General features: G+C 32.0%; 1 long non-coding RNA gene across 1 annotated transcript; it reads left to right on the top strand.

The window, feature by feature from the left end:
• The first annotated feature begins 7318 nt into the window (after window positions 1–7318).
• LOC140693207 (uncharacterized) lies at window positions 7319–8696 on the top strand. The gene is made up of 3 exons (XR_012068923.1): window positions 7319–7548; window positions 7989–8078; window positions 8420–8696. It is a non-coding gene; the product is annotated as an uncharacterized lncRNA (long non-coding RNA).
• The last annotated feature ends 11128 nt before the right edge of the window (window positions 8697–19824 follow it).

The following is a 19824-nucleotide window of genomic DNA, read 5'->3' as shown; positions in this document are numbered from 1 at the left end:
ACTATTTATTTATATGTTTATTTATTTATATATATATATTTATTTATTTATTTACATATTTATTCATTTATTTATCATTGAACTACTGCCATTTTCAGTGTGTCATTCTGTGGTGTATAGCACAGTGTTCCCGTACATGCTAACATTTGTGTACCTATTAAATGTTACTTCATGGTATTTAAATTACTGCCCTGTGTCATACAAAAGAAATTTTTAAAAAATATATTTTTATATATAGAGCATAACAATTATAAATCTAAATATCCCAAGTATATCCCCTCACAACCCCTTTCTGCCGTAATCATAAAATTGTTTAGTAGGTCTGTGAGTTTGCTTAAATTTTTAGATGAAATCATTGTGTTCTCATCCAAATTTTTTTTTAACATTCCACATATTTCATGTCATGTGTTATTTTTCTTTCTCTTTCTGTCTAACTTCAATTAGAATGACAATTTTTGGGGACATCCTTTTGGCTGCAAATGTCATTGTTTTATCATTTTTTATTGCAGAATATTTTTCCATTGTGTAAATATGGCATAATTTCTGTATACTGTCATCTGTTGTTGGACAATTAGGTTGCTTCCATGTTGTGGCTATTGTATACAGAACTGCTGAGGACATTGGGGTGCATGTGTCTTTTTGAAATAGGGTTCCCTTTGATATATACCCAGAGGTGGGTTTGCTGGTTCGTATGTTAAGTTTATTTTTATGCATTAGAGGAATCCCCATACTGGTTTCCAAAATGACTGAACCAAACTACATTCCTACCAACAGTGTAGGAAGGTTCCCTTTCTCCAAAGCTTCCCCAGCATTTATTGTTTGTGGACTTTTGAATGATGACCATTGTGACTACTGTGAAGTGATACTTCATTATACTTTTGGATTGCCCTACTCTGACAATGATAGTGAGCAATTCTTTTTTCATATATCTATGTGGCATTTGAATGTCTCTATTGGAGAATTGCTTGTTTATGGCTTCTGCACATTTTCAGATTGGGTTTCTTGTTTTTTTTAATTATTATTAAGTTGTATGAAGTCTTTATATTTTGGAAATTAAGCCTTTGTCAGTTGCATCACTTCTTAATATTTTCTTTAAACCTGTAAATTGTCATTTTGTTTTGTTTATGGTTCCCTTTGCTGTGCAAATTCTTATAAGTTTTATTAGGTCCCATTTATTAATTTTGCTCTTACATCCCTTCCCTGGGTAGTCTATTCTAGGAGATCATTGCTGAGATTTATCTCAGAGTGTTTTGCCTATGTTTTCTTCTAGGTGATTTACTGTGTCTTCCTTATATTTACGTCTTCAAGCCATTTTGTGTTTATTCTTGTGTATGGAGTGAAGGAGTGTTCTAACTCCATTGCTCTGATGCTGCTATCCAGTTTTCCCAACACCAGTTGGAGAAGAGATGGTCTTTTCTCTGTCATATTCTTGGCTACCCTGTCAAAGGTTAATTGAACATAGGGCTGTTGATTTATTCCTAGGCTCTCTATTCTGTTCCATTGGTCCATATGCCTGTTTCTATACCAATATCATGTCATTTTCATTATTGTAGCTCTACAATAGTGTATGGAGACCTGGTGGGTTATTTCTCTAGCCTCTTTCTTTTACTTCAATATTTCTTTGGAAACTATGTATTTTTTATGACTCTATGTAAATCTTCGGATCATTTGTTTCAGTCCTGAAAAGAAATATTTTGCATAATTTGATAGGAAATCAAATTTTCTTGCCTGAACGTTGTGGCTTGGAGTTCCAAGACTATATTGAATTTAAATTGTGAGAATGGGAAACCTTGTCTTGTCTCAGGTTTTTGTGAGAAGGGTTTCAGTTTTTCATCATTGAGTATGTTGCTGGCTATATATTTGTCATAAATAGCTATTATTATTATGTTGAGATATGGTCTCTCTGTATCCTCTGTGATAAGAACTTTATTTGCAGATACGTTTTAAATGTGATCAAATGATTTTTCTGCATCAACTGAGATTATCATGTGGTTTTTTGTCCTCTCTTTGGTGATATGGTGTATCACAATTGATTGATTGATTTGCATATGTTACACCATCCTTGTGTTTCTGGGATGAACCTAACTTGACCATGGTGTATGATCTTTTTTTACATGCTGTTGGATTCTGTTTTTTAATAATTTCTTAAGGACTTTTACATCTATGTTTATCAATGATATTGGCGTATAGCTGTCTTTTTAGGTAGTGTCTTTGTGTGGTTTTGTTATCAGGTTATTTTGGCCTTATGGTGTAAGCTTGGGAGTACTCTCTCCATATCAATCTTTTGGAAGAATTTGAGGAGGACTGGTATGGATTTTTCTTTGTATGTTTGGTCAAATTCCACAGTTATGCTATTTGGGTCTGAATATGTGTTTGCAGAAATTTTTTATTTAATTGACAATTCTATTCCGTTTCTGGTGATCTGTCTGTTCAAGTGGTCAATTTCTTCTTGATGCAATATTGTTGGGCTGAATGTATCCAGAAACTTCTCCATTTCTTCTAGGTTTTCCAGTTTGTTTCCATAGAGTTGCTCATGGTATTCCCTTATGATATTTTGCAAATTTGATGTACTCTTTGTAGTTTCCCCAATTTCAATTCTTATGTTATTTGTGTTCACTCTCTTTTCTTGTTGGTGAGCCTGCCCTGAGTTTTGTCAATTTTGTTTAGTATTTCAAAAAAGAGTTTGATTTTTTTCTATTTTTTAGACTCTATTTCAATTCTTTCTTCCTTGATCTTATTTCCATCTTTCTGCTTACTTTTTGTTTTGTTTGCTCTTCTTTTCATGATTAGTGTACATAGAACATTAGATTATTTATTTGAGATTGCTCTTCTACTTTGAGGAGGGCCTTGTCAGTCTGAACTTCCCCCTTAAGCCTGCTTTATTTGCATTCCATAAACTTTGCATACGGTTTTGTCATATTTCTCGATATTTTTTAAGTTCTTATTTTACTTCTTCAACTTGTTTTAATACCATGTTGTTTAATCTAAATGCTGTCATTTTTTCTCCCTGTTTTTCTGTGATTGATTTCTACTTTCATTGTATTATTCTCAGAAAACTAGCTTGAAATAATTTTTATGTTCTTAAATTTGTCGAGGCTTCTTCTGTGACTGAGTAGATAATCTTTCCTAGAAGATGTTCCATATGCACTAGAAAAGAATGTATATTCTGTTTTGGGGAGAAGTACTGTTTTGAAAATATCAACGAACTCCAATTATTTCATTCTATCTTTTAATATCTTTGTTTCCTATTTAATTTTCTGACTCAAAGACCTGTCTAGTGATGGTAATGGGGAGTTATAGTCTCCTACTGTGATTGCGTTCCCTCCGACTTCTCCCTTTTTATCTATTAGTGTTTGCTTTACGTATTTAGGTACTCCTATATTGAGTGCATATATCTTAATGAGTATAATTCCCCTCATTTTTTATTGCTCCTTTCATCATTATAACATGTCCTTGTTTATCTTTCTCTATGGCCTTTCATGTAAAGTCTATTTTGTTTGAAGTCAATACTGCTAGTCCTGCTTTCTTGTCATGTCCATTTGCATGGAATATATTTTTCCATCTTCTGGCTTTCAATTGATGTGTGTTCCTCTTACTAAATTGGTTCTCTTGTATGCTTCATAATGTAGGGTCTTTTTATATTATCCCATCTGACAATATATATCTTTAGATCGAAGCAGTTACTCTATTAACAATTGTGATAATTATTGGTAGACTGCTGTTTATTTCCATTTTGAGCTTCATTTCCCAGTTGATTTTGTATATCCTTTTTGTTCATTTCTTTTTCTTTTTGTGGCTTGCTAAGTTTTCATTTTTAATCTTGGTTTCTTTTTGGATTTGTTACTTCATTGTAAGCTTTTGATATATGGTTACCCTGTTTTGTATGTATATTGACCCATTACTATATATGTTTATTTGACTGATAAGAATACAAACTCTAACCCCTCCTACAGAGAATAGAAACAAGAAGAAAATACTCTGTATTGTCCTGTTTCACTCTGTGAGAATTAAAAATGTTGACGTCCTGTTTTACAGCATCATGTATTCTATTGTATGTCATTGCAGCTATTGCCATTCTAATTATGCCTTTCTCCTTTCTATAGCCTCCTGCTTCTTTTCTTTAGAGTAGATCTTTCATTATTTCTTTTTCTGTTGCTAAATTCTTTGAGTATTTGCTTTTATGGAAGGTATTTATCTCACCTTCTATTCTAAAGGATAGCCTTGCTTGATAAATTATCTTAGATTACAGCTTTCTTTCATTCAGGACTTTGAATATGTCTTGACACTGCCTTCTGCCTTATATTTGTGTAGGAAACGTGTTTACAAATATAATGTATATAATTATATATATATGTATATATGTAAAGAATACCTAGAAATGAAGCTAAAAAATAAGATGAAAACCTCTACATTAAAAAATAGAAAACATTGATGAATGAAATTAAATCTTATCCAAAGAAAGGAAAAGATCTCTTATGTTAATGATGTGAAAGTATGTGGTTGAAAAAAATTCTACCCAAAGCAATCAACATTTACTGTGATTCATGTCAAAATACCCATGAGATTTTTCCATTAAATAGAACAAATATTTTCAAAATTTATATGTTGCCACAAAGATCATGAGTTGCCAAAATAATCTTGAAAAATAGTATTAAATCTAATAGTGTAAAATACTCTGATGTTAAAGAGTCCTATAAAGCTTTTATAATTTAAACAACATGATACTGAATCAAAAACAGAGAGCAATCAATAGGAGAGAATAGAGCAACTAGATATAATCTCTCACACCTATGATCAATTAACCCATGAAATAGGAACCAAGAGTATAAAATGAAGAAAAGACATTCTCCTCAGTAAGTAGTGTTGGGGAGATTGAACATGTGAAAAATAGATTAGAGTATTTCCTCACGTTGTATACAATCCATGAGCACAGAATATCTTTCATTTACTTTGTTTACTTATATTTCTTGCACTTTTAATTTATAGATCTATGTTTAGATCTTTTATTTCATTTATCAATTTTATTCCCATTTTATTCTTTTTAGAATAAGTGTACACATAATTGTTTTCCTAATTTGTTGTTAGTATATAAAAATGCAATTGATATTTGTATATTGATTTTGTATTCTGCAAGTTTACTAAGTTTGTTGACTGTTACAAACACTCACTGGAGAAGTCTATGGGGTTTTCCATCTATGTATAATTATGTCATCTGTAAAAATTTTACTGCTTGTTTACAAGTTGGATGCCTTTTATATTTTTTCTTCACTAGATTTTCTGGCTAAGACTTCTAGTAGTGTAATTTAGGACTTGTGATAATAAGCTATTTTTTCTTATTACTGGACCAGAGGAACACCTTCCTGTATGTTAACATTGAACTTGATATTAGTCATGGGCTTTTCATAAATGACATTTTTTATCTTTAGTTATATTCTATCCAGAGAGAATTTGTTAAGAATTTTTTTGTGTACAAAAGTTAAGATCAGTTCTGTCAATAATTTTCCTACATTTTTTGAGATTCTTTCTTTTGAATTCTCTGTTTTCTAAGGGATGGTATCACATTTATTGATTTGCATATGTTAAATAAATTTTGTGGATCAGGACTAAATCCAACTTAACTATAGTTTATAATACTTAAAATATGCAATGTATTCAGGTTGCTAATATTTATTTAGAATGGAATATACACATACAGAATGAGAAATTTACATTGTAGCTTGAGTGTACATATATTTATTAAAAACTTTTCACTCAATTTGAATTTGACTTATGTTTAATGAAATTTATTTCTAAATAATGAATATAAATTTTGGTAGAACTGGATTTACTACAGTTTACTGATACAGAACATAGCTATTATTTACAATTAGTGCACAAAGCAGTTCCCTTAAAACACCGTATTATAATAACAATGCCAACTGTTTCAGGACTTGGGAACACATTGCTTCCTAAAATGCATTACCTGGTCTTATCCATCCCAACCCACATATAATGTTATTTCTTTGTTTTTTGATTGCCACTTAATGAAGTTACTGCTTATAGAACCCAGGATATTTTGCATAACTCTATTTATTAACATCATTTTGGAACACTTAACAGAAGTCACAAGAGTATGGATTATAAAGATGACAAGAAAATTTATTCCTTCTAGGGACTGAAAACCCTCTGAATGAAAGAATGTCAAAAATAAACATTTGTAAATGTACAATAAGATTTTCTCTTGTGTAATTTTAAAGTAGAAAATTAAATTACATTTGTTTTAATTATAGCACTGAATTACAAATTGAAACAAAAATTCCCCCCTTTGGGATTTCTTAAATTTGATTGATTATTTTAATCTAATTTTAATTCATAAATATTTACCATTTATTTACAAACATAGCAAATAAACTGATATTTATTCTGCTGATGTTTTGAATATAGAGATACTTATTTTAAAGTACACCGAGAAATAAATACTTCCGTTTCCAAATCAAATTTTGTTTCACTTTAATTACAAATGATAATGAAATTGTTATACCTTTTCGGTAAAGGTTTTACTCAAATTTCACTTTAAATACCAAAACTTTAATATTATTTTATTTATTTTGTGCATATTTATACTCTGTTCACCAATCTGGTATAAATTTGTGTACAAAAGGAAGGAGATTGGTTTTATTTCAAAGAACCCAAAATTAAATTATTTCAAAAGATTTTTGTGGGGAAAATATTTGCACATCACATTATAAAAATAAACATCCTGTATGTTTCATTTTAACTGGATGAATGAGAAGGAAACACTCGCTGAATGTTACACTTTGGTTGCTAGGAGACCTGTCATTTTGTGATGTCACAACCACTCAAGTTGAGAACCATTTTGATGGCCTAGCAGTTTAAATGTGCAGGCCTGCTAAAGCAGCATTTGAAGCTGCAGTGCTCAATATCATTCAGATTAGAAAAGTAGCTATAGTAAAAGTTATTTGAGATGGAACATATTTCTTCAGAAATTCAAGATGTGTCTAGTAAAAATGGACAAACTGGTTCAGGAAACTCCGGTAGATCTCTATTGTGTGATCAAACATTCTCTGAGGACTTGGACTTGAGGTGTATGATTGAAGAAAATGCTTTTCAGACTTTGTCAGAAGAATCCTTGATAAAAAGACAATGTTACACACATTGTGTCTCGGAACCAGATGAAGATAATGATTTTCGTTTTCTGACACTTCCAAGTAAACTCTGGAAAATGGCTTGGAGTGACCAATTTAAATCCATCTGTTGGGATGATAATGGAACTTCCATAGTGATTGACGAAGATGTCTTTAAGAAGGATGTTTTGGAAAGAATGGCCACTTTCAGAATATTTGAATCGTTTAATTAGACAGCTTATCTTTTATGGGTTTAGTTAAGTACGGCAGAATTTTCAAAGATCTGCTTGTCTAGCTGACTTTCTGGCAGAAGAAATAGAAGTCTCTGTTTTAAGCAAGATATTCAGAAATTTTAGTTACGTCTTGGTAACTGATGTATAAAATTTTATTTTGTACATCACTCTGTGGTAATATAAATATGAAGGTAGGTTTTGAAAATTGTATAAAACTACAAAGGCTAAAATTCTTTATTTTTTCTAAAAATGAGAACAGTGCCTTAAGTATTCAAGATTTTGAGAAACTTTGCTAGCAACTATAAATCTTAGCAGAAACCTAAATAAAGGTATTAAAGCTGCTTTTCAAAATTGGCATTCACCGTTACTGCAAATGCTAACTTCTTAAATTTGATGACTATACTATTTAAATGTGTATTTTCCAAATAAGTAACTTCAAAATATCATTATCAATTTTCATATTTTGATGATATTATCTTTGCATAGTAAAAGTGAAATCTGAGGTTTTATAGGTGATTCTTATTATAGTCTTGTGTTTTGGTTTAAAATATTACTAAAATCTTTCTCCTTTGGTTGTAGCTTCAGTTCTATCATAATCCAAATATAAAATGAGGGTTTCCCCTGCTTTTAGAGAGAATAAAATGAAGAATTGGGATTAAAAATTCCTCTCTGGTATCTTCATTGGCTCAAAATGTCAACAAGAAGCACTTTAAAAGAGGAGGTAATGTTCGTAAACATAATTCTGATTTTATGGCTGACACTAGTTGAGAAAGTGCATTTTTACCTTCTCCAAATTTAAACATGCCTCTAATAAGAAAGCCCTCTACTAGCCACATAATTGGTGATACAATTACCCCGATCAGAAGTGATTTTTCTCCTCCATCATCAATTTCATGTAGACCACCAGAACAAATTGCAGTGGATCAACGTGCTAATTTAAATCAGTTGACCACTGTCCACGGGCACTCTGAAAGCAGCTACACTGAAGCAAATGGCTGTGTTTTGAACTTCATTACAACTACAACTTCTACTTCTCAGTAGAGCATCTTGTCTCCCATACAGAGCAATTAATTTGGACTGATGGTGAAGCCTTCTACTTTTCAAAATAGATATCACAACATATCTGCCAATAAATGTCATTTATCTAAACTTCAACCAGGGAGCAACCCACGGTTTCCAGTGACAGTGATAGCTGATACATCAGCTACCTCCCTTTCAAGGCCAACTCATCAGCCATCTTCAGTTTATGAATGTCATCCTAATTAAAACTGATCCACCATAGGACAACCAGATTATGCAGGATTACAAAGATTAAATTTGATGTTGGTAAATGTCGACAAATATCTGCAATTTTCTTATTTGAACAATAAACTTAGATGTGTAAATTTATTATCCTTATTTTTTTTAAATAGTGTAAAAAGTTAAACGTGAGACTAAGTTACCATTTAAAGAAAAAAAGAGATATTTGATTGATATGATCATTTAATGCAACATATGGGTATAAATTTAAATAATTTCTAAGGAAGAAGAAAAAATTGAAGAATTTGTAAAAAACTAAAACATGGAGATAGGGTAAATTACTAAGTGGTTTCTGGTTCATCATGGAAAGTATGAAAAGAGTTAAGTTAGGATACATTAGAACAGGAGATAAATGCAGGAATTGGCCCAGGGATCATGGTCTCTATTATGTCATGCCTGGTATCATAAAAGTCACATGATATAGACTCAGATGGCACATTAAGCATGTGATAGAATTTAAAAGCAATTTTATCTATGGTCTTCTCTGTGCTGTTTTCAAAGCATTCCAATTTGTGATTTCTTTTCCTCCCCTCAAGAATCTACACTATATTTTCAAGTGAATATTTTAAGTTACTTTTATGATCCAGACAAAGACAAGCTTACATCCTAAAGGTGGCACTAAATGCCTTTCCACTGTAAGCCCACAAACTCAACATAGTTTAGTCATTTCATTATAGATCTGACATCTTACTAATTTGGCATATCTTTATGTTTCACTGTTTCTGGAAATACATCCAGGCAAATGTTTATGGACCATATTAAATAAAACCTCACAACTTTGGCTCCAGCTCTTCCTTCGACTTAGGATGTCCTCATTTTACCTATAAAGATTTTCGTAGTCTCAGCAGAGAAATCACCTCCTCAAGATATTTTCTGTCTATACCCCTTTCCTTGTCTAAATTGGATACCAGCACTGTAAGCACAGAATATGCCACAGGATGCATTTTAGTATTTAGTGAAAGAAAAATACATGTTGACTTTAAGCAAAGTCTACTATCCTGAAACAACAAAACTATCATAGTTTTAAAACTGTTTCGTTATGTTCTTTACTCTTCACCACATACTAGCTCTTTTCGTAGCCCAAGGACTAGTCACTCAAAACTGTAATTGGAGGTATGTACAGTAGACAAAGTATTATTTTCTTCTTAATTCATACCTCCAGAGGCCTAAGGCATTTCATTCTCATTTGATGGATATTTTCCTGTCTCTTCATCACCCACCCATCCCAAAAGAGCTGATTCTTTTCCGCATACCAATAAGTATACTGATTTCTAATTAATTGACTTCCTAGAATCAGAGTTTATCCAGAAGAGACAGTGCCAATGCAAACATTTAATGTACGTTTATACACCCCACATAACTTGTGCCATTCTAACCTTCACACAGGAAGTATTTATGAGGTACTAGACCCTTGGTTGGGGTGGGTGAATTCAGTAACTAAATTGCAATCTAAACTGTGTGGACTAAAAAGAGGTGAGAGTGGTAGAATTAAATATTTGTCCAACTGCAATAATATCAAATTTCTGCAGATACTAGGAAATATAAAATATTCATGGAATACTTTGACTATTTCCCATTAATATAAAATAAGAGGTGAAACATTTTCAGAATGTGAAATGAGCTGAATTTCTGGGATAAGTGTAGGCTTGGTCAGGGAGCCTAAGGCTTCTGCTCACAATCATGCAGCCAGTGTCAGCGGATAAAACTGAAATGGCAACATTGTGTCCTGAAAATGTGTCACCTGTTGTGAAGAAAGACTTTGATAATCTGGAAAATGGGTTAATGGATCAGGGTAAGCTCTAGAAACATCCCACCAATATGACCTTTACCAAGAGAAGAAAAGAGCCCACTTTCAGCAGGAGACCTGTGTCTGGACATCAGTGGGTGTTCCTATAACACAAATATCAAGCTTTTAAGTTTGTCAGCTCAACTCTGATGGTGGCTATGTTTTCGCTTATATTAGCAGTCTTGGGTTCAGATGGGCTGGTTCAGCAGCTAATTACCAGCTCTCTTATCAGACAGTGGGTCTTACCGTGGTCATCATAACAAGATTCTACACTGATAAGTCAAAAGCTACTGCTTACTTTCAGAATAAGAAATCCTAAAGAAAAATATTGTTTGTTTGTCCATCTATAGTTTTCTACCTGGGAAAAGTAGGCTATTTGCAAAAGTACAAAAGTTGGCTGGTGTTTTGAAAACTATTCTCTGAGCTCTGCCCACTGAATTCTTCCCACTAAATACTACAGACTTGTCTACCACTGTGTGTGTATGTGAAGATGGATTTTTAAGCAGTAACTAAGATTGTCTTAGTTGAGTCATCAGTGGATTATTCCTCTGCATGTTTCAGAATTTCTGTGAATTAAGAGTTTCATTGAGCCACCAGATTTTCTTCCAATCAGGGAGAGGTAGATTATATTTCTCCCAGTATACTAATTGTTACCTGTTCATTGAATCCCGAGCTAATGCTAGGGCCAAGCCACTGAACCCTTGAATTGGACTGAGGCATATACATTCTCCAATCCCCAGAGCCCAGCACAAGACTGTGTCTCCTTTTTAATTTAAGCTTATGTCCAAGTTTATTTTTCTTTTAATTCTCATTGTTGACACAACTTATTTTGTATTTGAACACCCAATGACTAATTTATAGGGACTGAACAGCTGATGTGTTCCCGTTCATCTACAAATAGCAATAACTTTTCTTTCATTGGACTACCTGAAATACAGTGAACATAGTCATCATTTTGAAAGCAGTCCTCAGTCCTAATAATGCAGAATCTTTACACTTCTTTGCCAGCACTTGAGCGAGGATGTTTCTTATGGATCTCAAGTATTATTTTCACATCCCCTTATGCATCCTTGAGAAAACACCATATTGTTATCCAAAATAATGTTTTTGTCAGTATTGCATTCCCATTGCAAAACAGTTAAGAATTGTAGGAGTTCTGAGATTTTACCATGCTGAGATTTTTAGCAACCTAGTATGTTCCTTTCTTACTGATGCTCTTGGGGAGATGAGACCTTTGGTCAGAGACAGTGAACTTGATCACTCACAGCAAAAGCAGCCATGGTTAACTTTTGTATCCATTCACTAATCTCAGATGAATACACAGAGTGAAATTTTGACGCCTACAGAATCAGTGGGCTGTTATCATGAAGAAAGTTTAAAGCATGATAAAACCCTAATTATATTAGTATCTTTATGTATAATTTATTAGAATCAATTATTTATTAGTATCTTTCTCTAAGATAAGTCTACCATGACTCAAGATTGCTTGCTGCAAAAACAATCATGTGAAGTGACTTGGGAAACAATGTTCATTGTCTTTCCATTTTTCCTTCTGCTTTTATTGAGATGTAATTGACATAAAACATTGTGTAAGTTTAGATGCACAGGGTAGATATTTGAGTTACATTATCATGAAGTAAATATTATAGCAACTTTAGGGAGAATTCATTATATCATTTAGATACAATATTAAAGAAATACAATTACTCTTTTTGTTGTGATGAGAAAACTTATGGTCTACTCTCTTAACAACATTCATATATAACATAAAGCATTATTAATTGTATTTATCATGTTAAAACTTAGCATCCCTTGAACACGTTTATTTTATGGCTGGAGGTTTGTATCTTCAGAGTGCATTAATCTAAATCTCCTTTTCCAACCCCTTCCTCTGTTAACTACAAATCTGTTTTTTTCTATAAGTATGTCTGTTTGTTTTTGAAGTGTAGTTTAATGTATAACACTGTGTTCGTTTCTCTTACATAACATAATGTTTGCAAATTTTAATACAATTCAAATTGATCACAAGAATAAAACTAGTTATGATTTGTTGCTATTTAAAGATATTTCATAGTTATTGACTATTCCCCATACAGTGCATTTCTGGTCCCTGACTCAATTAATTTGTCAGTTGGAAAATTTTCTCTCTTAATTTTCCTCACTATTTCTTTTTCTTCACCACATTTCCCTCCTTCTTGTAAACAACCTGTTTCTTTCTATATCTCTAACTCCTTTTCTGTTTTGTTATGTTAATTTGTTTTAAATTCTAAATATGAGTAAAATAATTTAGCATTTGTCATTATCTGTCTGAATTATTTCACTTAGCATATTATCCTCTTGGTCTACCCATTTGTTGCAAAAGACAAGAACTTATACTTTTTAGAGCTGAGTAATAACCCATTGAAATTTTATGTGTGTGTGTGCATATATATATATACTGTACATATATATATATTAAGTGTATGTGCATATATATATAAATATAGATAAATCTTTAGTTGATAGATGGTTAGATATATATATTATAAACAGACATTTTCTTTATCCATCATTTATTGATGAGCAATTAGTTTACTTCTATATCCTGGCTATTGTAAATAATGCTGCAGTGAATATAGGGTTGAATTTATCTTTTCTGAATAGTGTTTTTATTCTCTTGGAATAAGTATCCTGATATGGAAATGTTGGATCATATTTCATTTTTTTTTGATAAAACTCCAGAGTGTTTTCCACAGTGGCAATAAAAATTTACATTCACTCAAGCATTGCATCAGGGTCCTTTTCCTTACATCCTCACCAATATTTATATTTTTTATCATTTTGATCACTGTCATTCTGACAGGAGTGACATAATTTCTCATTGTGTTATGGACTTGCATTTTTCTGATGGTTAGTGATGTTGACCATTTTCATGTGCCTGTTAATTACCTTTCTCCCACTATATATTCATTTTTTTTGTAATGGGCTAAATGACCATTACTGTCTGATTTCATTTATAGGCATTCTGTAGTGTTCCATTATTCTCTTTGTTCTGTTCCTCTACCATATTCATTATTGTAGCTTTGTATTACAGTTTAAAATCAGGGACAGTGATACTTCCTCTTTGTTCTTTGTAAAATTTGTTTGTGTTTTTAGTTTGCTTCCTTTTCATTTCTTTTCTTTTTAGTGATTTCAACTCTTATGTGTTTACATGTAAATTTAAGAATTATTTTTTGTAAGTGTCTGAAAATGCACTTTGTATTTTGATAGGCACTGAAATTAATTTGTGTGTTTTCTTCGTTAGTACTGTCATTTAAACAATATATTTTTCCTAATGTATGAACACAGTATATCCTTTCATCTGTCTGTATTAGCTTCAAATTCTTTTATAAATTTTTTATAGTTTTCTGGGTACAGGTATTTTACCTCCTTGGTTGGATACATTTCTTGATTTTTTTTTGTAATGCAACTGTAAATGAGACAGTTCCCTCACTTTCTCTATCTGTTAGCTTGTTGTTAATGTGTAGAAATGCAAGATTTCTGTATGTTAATTTACATTCTGAAATTTTACCAAATGCATTGATAAGCCCTAGTAGTTTTGTGGCGTCTTCTTTAGGATTTCTTTTTAAAGTATTTCATCTGCAAACAGATACTTTTACTCCTTTTCTGAAATAGCTATATTTTATTAACTTTTACTTTGGATAGCTATGGATAGAATTTCCAATATTATACTGAATAACAATGGTAAAAACGAGCATTCTTGTCTTCTTCCTGCTCTTACAGGAGATGCTTTCAGATTTTAATCAGTGAGTGTCATGTTAGTTGAGTTGTTGTCATATAAGACCTTAACTGTGTTGAGGTATGTTTCTTCATGCCCACTTTGAGGAGCAATATAATCATAAATAGATACTGAATTTGTCAAAACATTTTATGACACTTTTGAGGAGACCATATAATTTTTATATTTCAGTTTGTTAGTTTGGTGTATCATATTGATTAATTTGTGGGTAATGAATCACTTTTGCATCCCTGGAATAAAAGGGACTTAATCATACTGTATAATACTTTTAATGTATTGTTTGATTTGTTAACAATTTAGTGATGATTTTTTCATGTATGCTTATCAGTAGTATTTAACCTGTAATTTTATGAGATGTTTGTTCCTGCCTTAGTAGTAGTGTGATACAGAAATGTGGAAGCCTCCCTTCCTCTGCAAATTTTTGGAATTCTCTAAGAAGTATAGGTGATAGCTCTTCTCTAAATTTTTGGCAGAAGTCACCTGTGAAGATGTCTAGGCCTGTAATTTTGTTTCCTGGGAGATTTTGTTTAATTACTAATTCAATTTCATTAGTGCTAATCTGTTAATATTTTCTATTTCTCATTCCATCCTGGAGAACACGTCTTTCAAAAAATTGTCCATTTCTTCTAGGGTTTCCATTTTAATTGGCATATAATTTGTTGTATCATCTTATGATGCTTTGTGTTACTTTGATATAAGCTGTAACTTCTCATTCATTTTTGAGCTTTTTAATCTTTACTCTCTTTTTTGCACATTAGTCTCATTAAAGCTTAACAGTTATATTTATATTTCAAAAGCAATTATGTAGTTTGATTAGATGTTTCTATTTTTAACATTTTTAATTTATATTCTGACCTTTCAGCTGTCTTTCCATCAACTAACAAGTTTGTTTATTATTTTTCTACATCTTTGCTTTGTAGGATTATGTTATAAGAGAGAGAGATGTTTCTTATTTGTATAAGTGGGATTATTTTGCTATAAGCATCCCTATTAATACTTCTTTTGCTATACCCCATGGAATTTGTTTTTGTTGTCATATTTCTTTATAGATATTTCCTTTGATTCTTACAGCAATCCATTTTTGTTTAATATTGTATGATTTATCCACCACACTTTACAATTTTTCTCAGGTTTTTTCTTTCAGTAAATTTCTTTTCTCACAGGATCCATGTGTTTCTTCACAAAACACAGAGAAAAATAATAAAATTTATACAAATTGTGAAAGATCCAAATTTTCTAATATTATCTTTGAAAAATGAACAAACCTGTGGGTATTATCCTCCCTGACTTAAGAATATACTTCAAAGTTACACTAATCAAAACATCGAAATATATCACTTAAAGAGTCACATAGATTAATGGAACAAAATAAAGAGTCCTAAAATAAACCCACACTCATATGGTCAGTTAGTCTACAATGAAGGAGGCAAGAGTATACAATGGAAAAAGGGAAGTCTCTTCAACAAGTAGTCCTGGGAACACTGGACAGTACATGTAAAAGGAAGATGTAACTGCACTTCCTTCCATATTATACAAAATAGGATAAAAATGGATTAATTTCCTAAATGTAAAACCTGAAACTACAAAATTTCTGACCAAGAACAGGAGCAGAACTTCCTTTGAGGTAAATCATAGCAATATTTACTTTTGATCTATCTCCTAAGTAAAAAAAAAAAAGGAAAACTAACAATAACTGGTTTTAAATTTACTGAGGAAATAATAGATTTACTCTGTGATAAAGGGATTCCACTTGTGTAAGTGTGAAGTGCAAAACATCTTGCATAGCAAAGGAAACCTTCAGCAAGATGTATGACAACACACAGTATAGAAGAAAGAGTTTCAGACAATGAAACCAACAAAGTATTAATATCCATAGTATATATATAGCATATTAGAATCAAGAGTTAAAAAACAAAGACCCCAAATTAAAAACAGTTCAAAGATCTTCATCGAAACTTTTCAAAAACAGACATGTAGATGATTTCATGCACATAAAAAGAAACATAGCTTTGCTATTATTAGGAAATCCTAAATCAAAACCAGAATGAAATATAATCTCACAGAAACCAAAATGGCTATTAACAAATAGTCTACATATGACAAACATTAATAATAATTTCGATAAAAGGGAACCCAGGTACACTGTTGGTGGAAAAATAATTTTATGCATCCACTATTATAAAAGTGTGGACACTGCTCAGAAAACTAGAAATAGAACCACTATATTTTGCAGCAATTCCAGTTTTTGGTATAAATCTCAAAGAAAATGAAAACATTAACTTTAAAGGATATACTACCCCCAATGTTCTTAACATCATCATTTATAATAGCCAAGGGTAGAAGCACAACTCAACTGCCCATCAGAAGATGATTGAATGAAGCAGATTTGAGATATAGATAAAGTAATAAATACTTAGTCATTGTCATATTAAAAAGTAAATTTCTGCCATTTGGAACAATGTGTCTGGACCCAGAGAGTGTTGCACATAGAAAAATATGTCATACAGAGAAAAACACTCTATGTTACCACTTTCCTGAGGAAACTAAAGATATAAGGGAAAGAATCTTAAAAAAAACAGGAACAGAATCACATATATATGTGTACTGTACCAAGTAGTGGTTTCCTGTGCAGACAGGGAAGAAGGATGAGAAGACAGATATGTGTAAGCTATTAGTAATAAATTAGAGAACCAACAGGGCTATATTTAAAACACAAAGAAATATTTTAATAATTTAATTGATTTTTAAGAGATTATAGGGATATTTTATAGTAAAATGTGCATGAAGATGGGAAAAACATTGAAGAAAAGAACCCAGGGTAATCAAAATATCTTGTAGTACTATGATATTAGTGGAGGTGATTTGTTCACTTTTTTTAGTGTTCCTATAATGTCCTTATTAGAATTTAAGCTTTTAATTGAAAAAGTATATACTTTAAAAATTGACATAAGTTTAATCTATTTTTGTCTCTCCCCTTATATCTGCAGTCACATCTCAACAAAAAGAACTACAACACAAAACAAAACTCCAGTACACATGTGAACATGTGAATTTGGTGGACTAAAACACACAAAGGAGGCTGAAGTGAGGGAAGAGGAGATTTGGTGTCTGCAATAAGGCCCCCTGACTAGGATATCTGAGTCCACAAGTTCAGAGAACCCAGCAGAAACAGGGTCTCAGTGGTTCACACAGCTTCGGCCCCCAACTGCACTATTACTCATGGTCACATGTAACTAGGAGGGAGACAAAATGGACACAGAAATTCCAACCTTCAGGCACTCAGACATTCATGACTCTGTAACTACTCCCCATTCACAGTGGTGGAGACAAGCTACCTTGCAACACTGGACTTAGCAAAGGCACTTGCCTGATTCCAAATACCCACCAGTCTTTACAAATTTCCTCAATGTGTACACTGAGTCTCAAGAGATATCAGATAAAAGGAAAAGATCGCCTTCCCAGTGACAAAAGTGACATTAACTACCAGAGAAGTCTAAGAAGTGACAATGAAAACACATCTTTTATCCAGACAGTAGCGACTGGAAAGTGCCATTTTGAAATATTATCAGAGGTAGCTCAGGTAAGTAAAACCAAAAATTGTGCAATATTGCCAACTACCAGAATACAAAGCAAGGACTCCAACTCCCAGTCTGTTATTTAGTGTCATCAGAGCAATAATTTATCAAGATCATGACCAATCACAGTAACATTATAGGGCATGGACACACACAGATACACAGACACAGACACCGACAGACACAGACACACACATGCACACGCACCTGTGCACGCGCACACACACAATGTCAACCATGCAGCAAACAAACTTAAGTCATGGTATATTGCCATATAACTAATAGAGAATCCAAATAGGTGTCATTCAGAAACTCAATACAAAAAACAATACTAAGAATGTAGTTTAGTGAGCTCAGGAATAAATGAAATGATGATAAGGAATACATTACCAAAGAGACTGAAACTATAAAATAACCAAACATTGAGGACCAGGAGAACTTAATAAATGAGATGAAGAATGCAACAGAAAGCATTGGAAGTAGACTGTCTCTGCGGAAGAGAGATTAGCAAACACACCAATACAAAATTAGAAATGATAAGAGAGTGCAGAGGTACAAGATATTAAAAAGTAGGAAATTCTACAGTAACCATCAGACTTCTTCTGGAAGTGCACATTAGAGTGGAATCCTGGAGGGAGAAGAATATTAGAAGGAAGCTGATGGTTTATTTAAAGAAGTAATAGTTGATAAATTCCTGAACCTGTGTAAGGAACTGATATACATGTCCATGAGCCAATAAAACACCAATAACTTTAAGACAAAGGGACCTCTTTCAAGATAAGTCATATGCAAATTGGCAAGTCAATGACAGAGAAAAAATTTTAAAGGAAGCCAAAAAAATTATGATAATCTACAAAGGAACCCCCATTAGGCTCTCAGTAGATTTCTGATCGGAAAACATAGGGCAAGGTAAATAAAATTACATTTTCAAACTTCTGATATAAGAAATAACTCACCCAGTAATACTTAAACAGTTATCACTTAGATATAAAGTGAAAACAAATACATTACCAGACAAAGAAATCCTGAATATGATGAAAAAAACAAAACCGACACACCTAATAAGAGATGAAGATAAGACATCTTCTAAGAAATATAAAATGGCAAATATATGCAAAATATTGATCAAAATGCTAAGGGGATACCACGAGAAATTTGCAACTGTTTCTTTGGGTATGTTTTTAAATGCTACTATACTACATGGATTAAAGAGAGAAAAATAGGAAATCAGGGGCAATAAATATAGATACTTCAAACTGGTAACATGATTACAAAAGTAAAAGAAATAATTTGAGTCAGTAATCATAAAAGGAAAAGAGTAAAAATAAATCAATATTAAAGGAAGCTGCTATCAGCTAAAAAATGACTAAATAATCCATGAGGTGTTTTATTTTTAATTGAAGTACAGTAGATGTACTATATTGTGTAGTTTCAGATGTACAGCTTAGGTATTCTAACCACTTTGGTGATTATATTTCATTATGAATTATTGAAATGAATTTAACATACAATTATTTTAAGCTATTGTGTATAATTCCATGATCTATACAGATTATCCTTGTTGCTTCTCTCCTTTATGTATACTACATTCTATTTGTCAATGTTCTACCATTAAATTCTCTTTCCTTTCCCTTTGGTAAACATAAGCTTTTTCCCATATATTTAAGTCTATTTAAGTCTTTTCTATCTAATCTCTTAACCACTCTATCATGTCTCTATCTATCTATCTATCTATCTTTCTATCTATCTATCTAACTTTCCATTTATCTCTCATCTATCTATCTATCTATCATCTATTTATCTAGCTTTCTAACATGTATTATCCTTCTAACTATCTGTTTATCTGTCATCTATCAACAGATAGCTATAGATAGATGTACACAGATATTTGTTATTCTTTATATTCCACATATAAATTGAATTATATTCTTTTGTCTTTGTCTAAGTTACTTCACTAAGCACAATATTTTGTAGGTCCATTCATGATGCTGAAATAGCAATGTGTTAAACTGTTTCATGTCTGAGTAAT

This window comes from Vicugna pacos, unplaced genomic scaffold (assembly GCF_048564905.1).
Source record: "Vicugna pacos unplaced genomic scaffold, VicPac4 scaffold_19, whole genome shotgun sequence".
NCBI lineage: Eukaryota > Metazoa > Chordata > Mammalia > Artiodactyla > Camelidae > Vicugna > Vicugna pacos.
The sequence above is the reverse complement of the archived record's forward strand: the minus strand, read 5'-3'. Positions and strand labels throughout refer to the sequence as shown.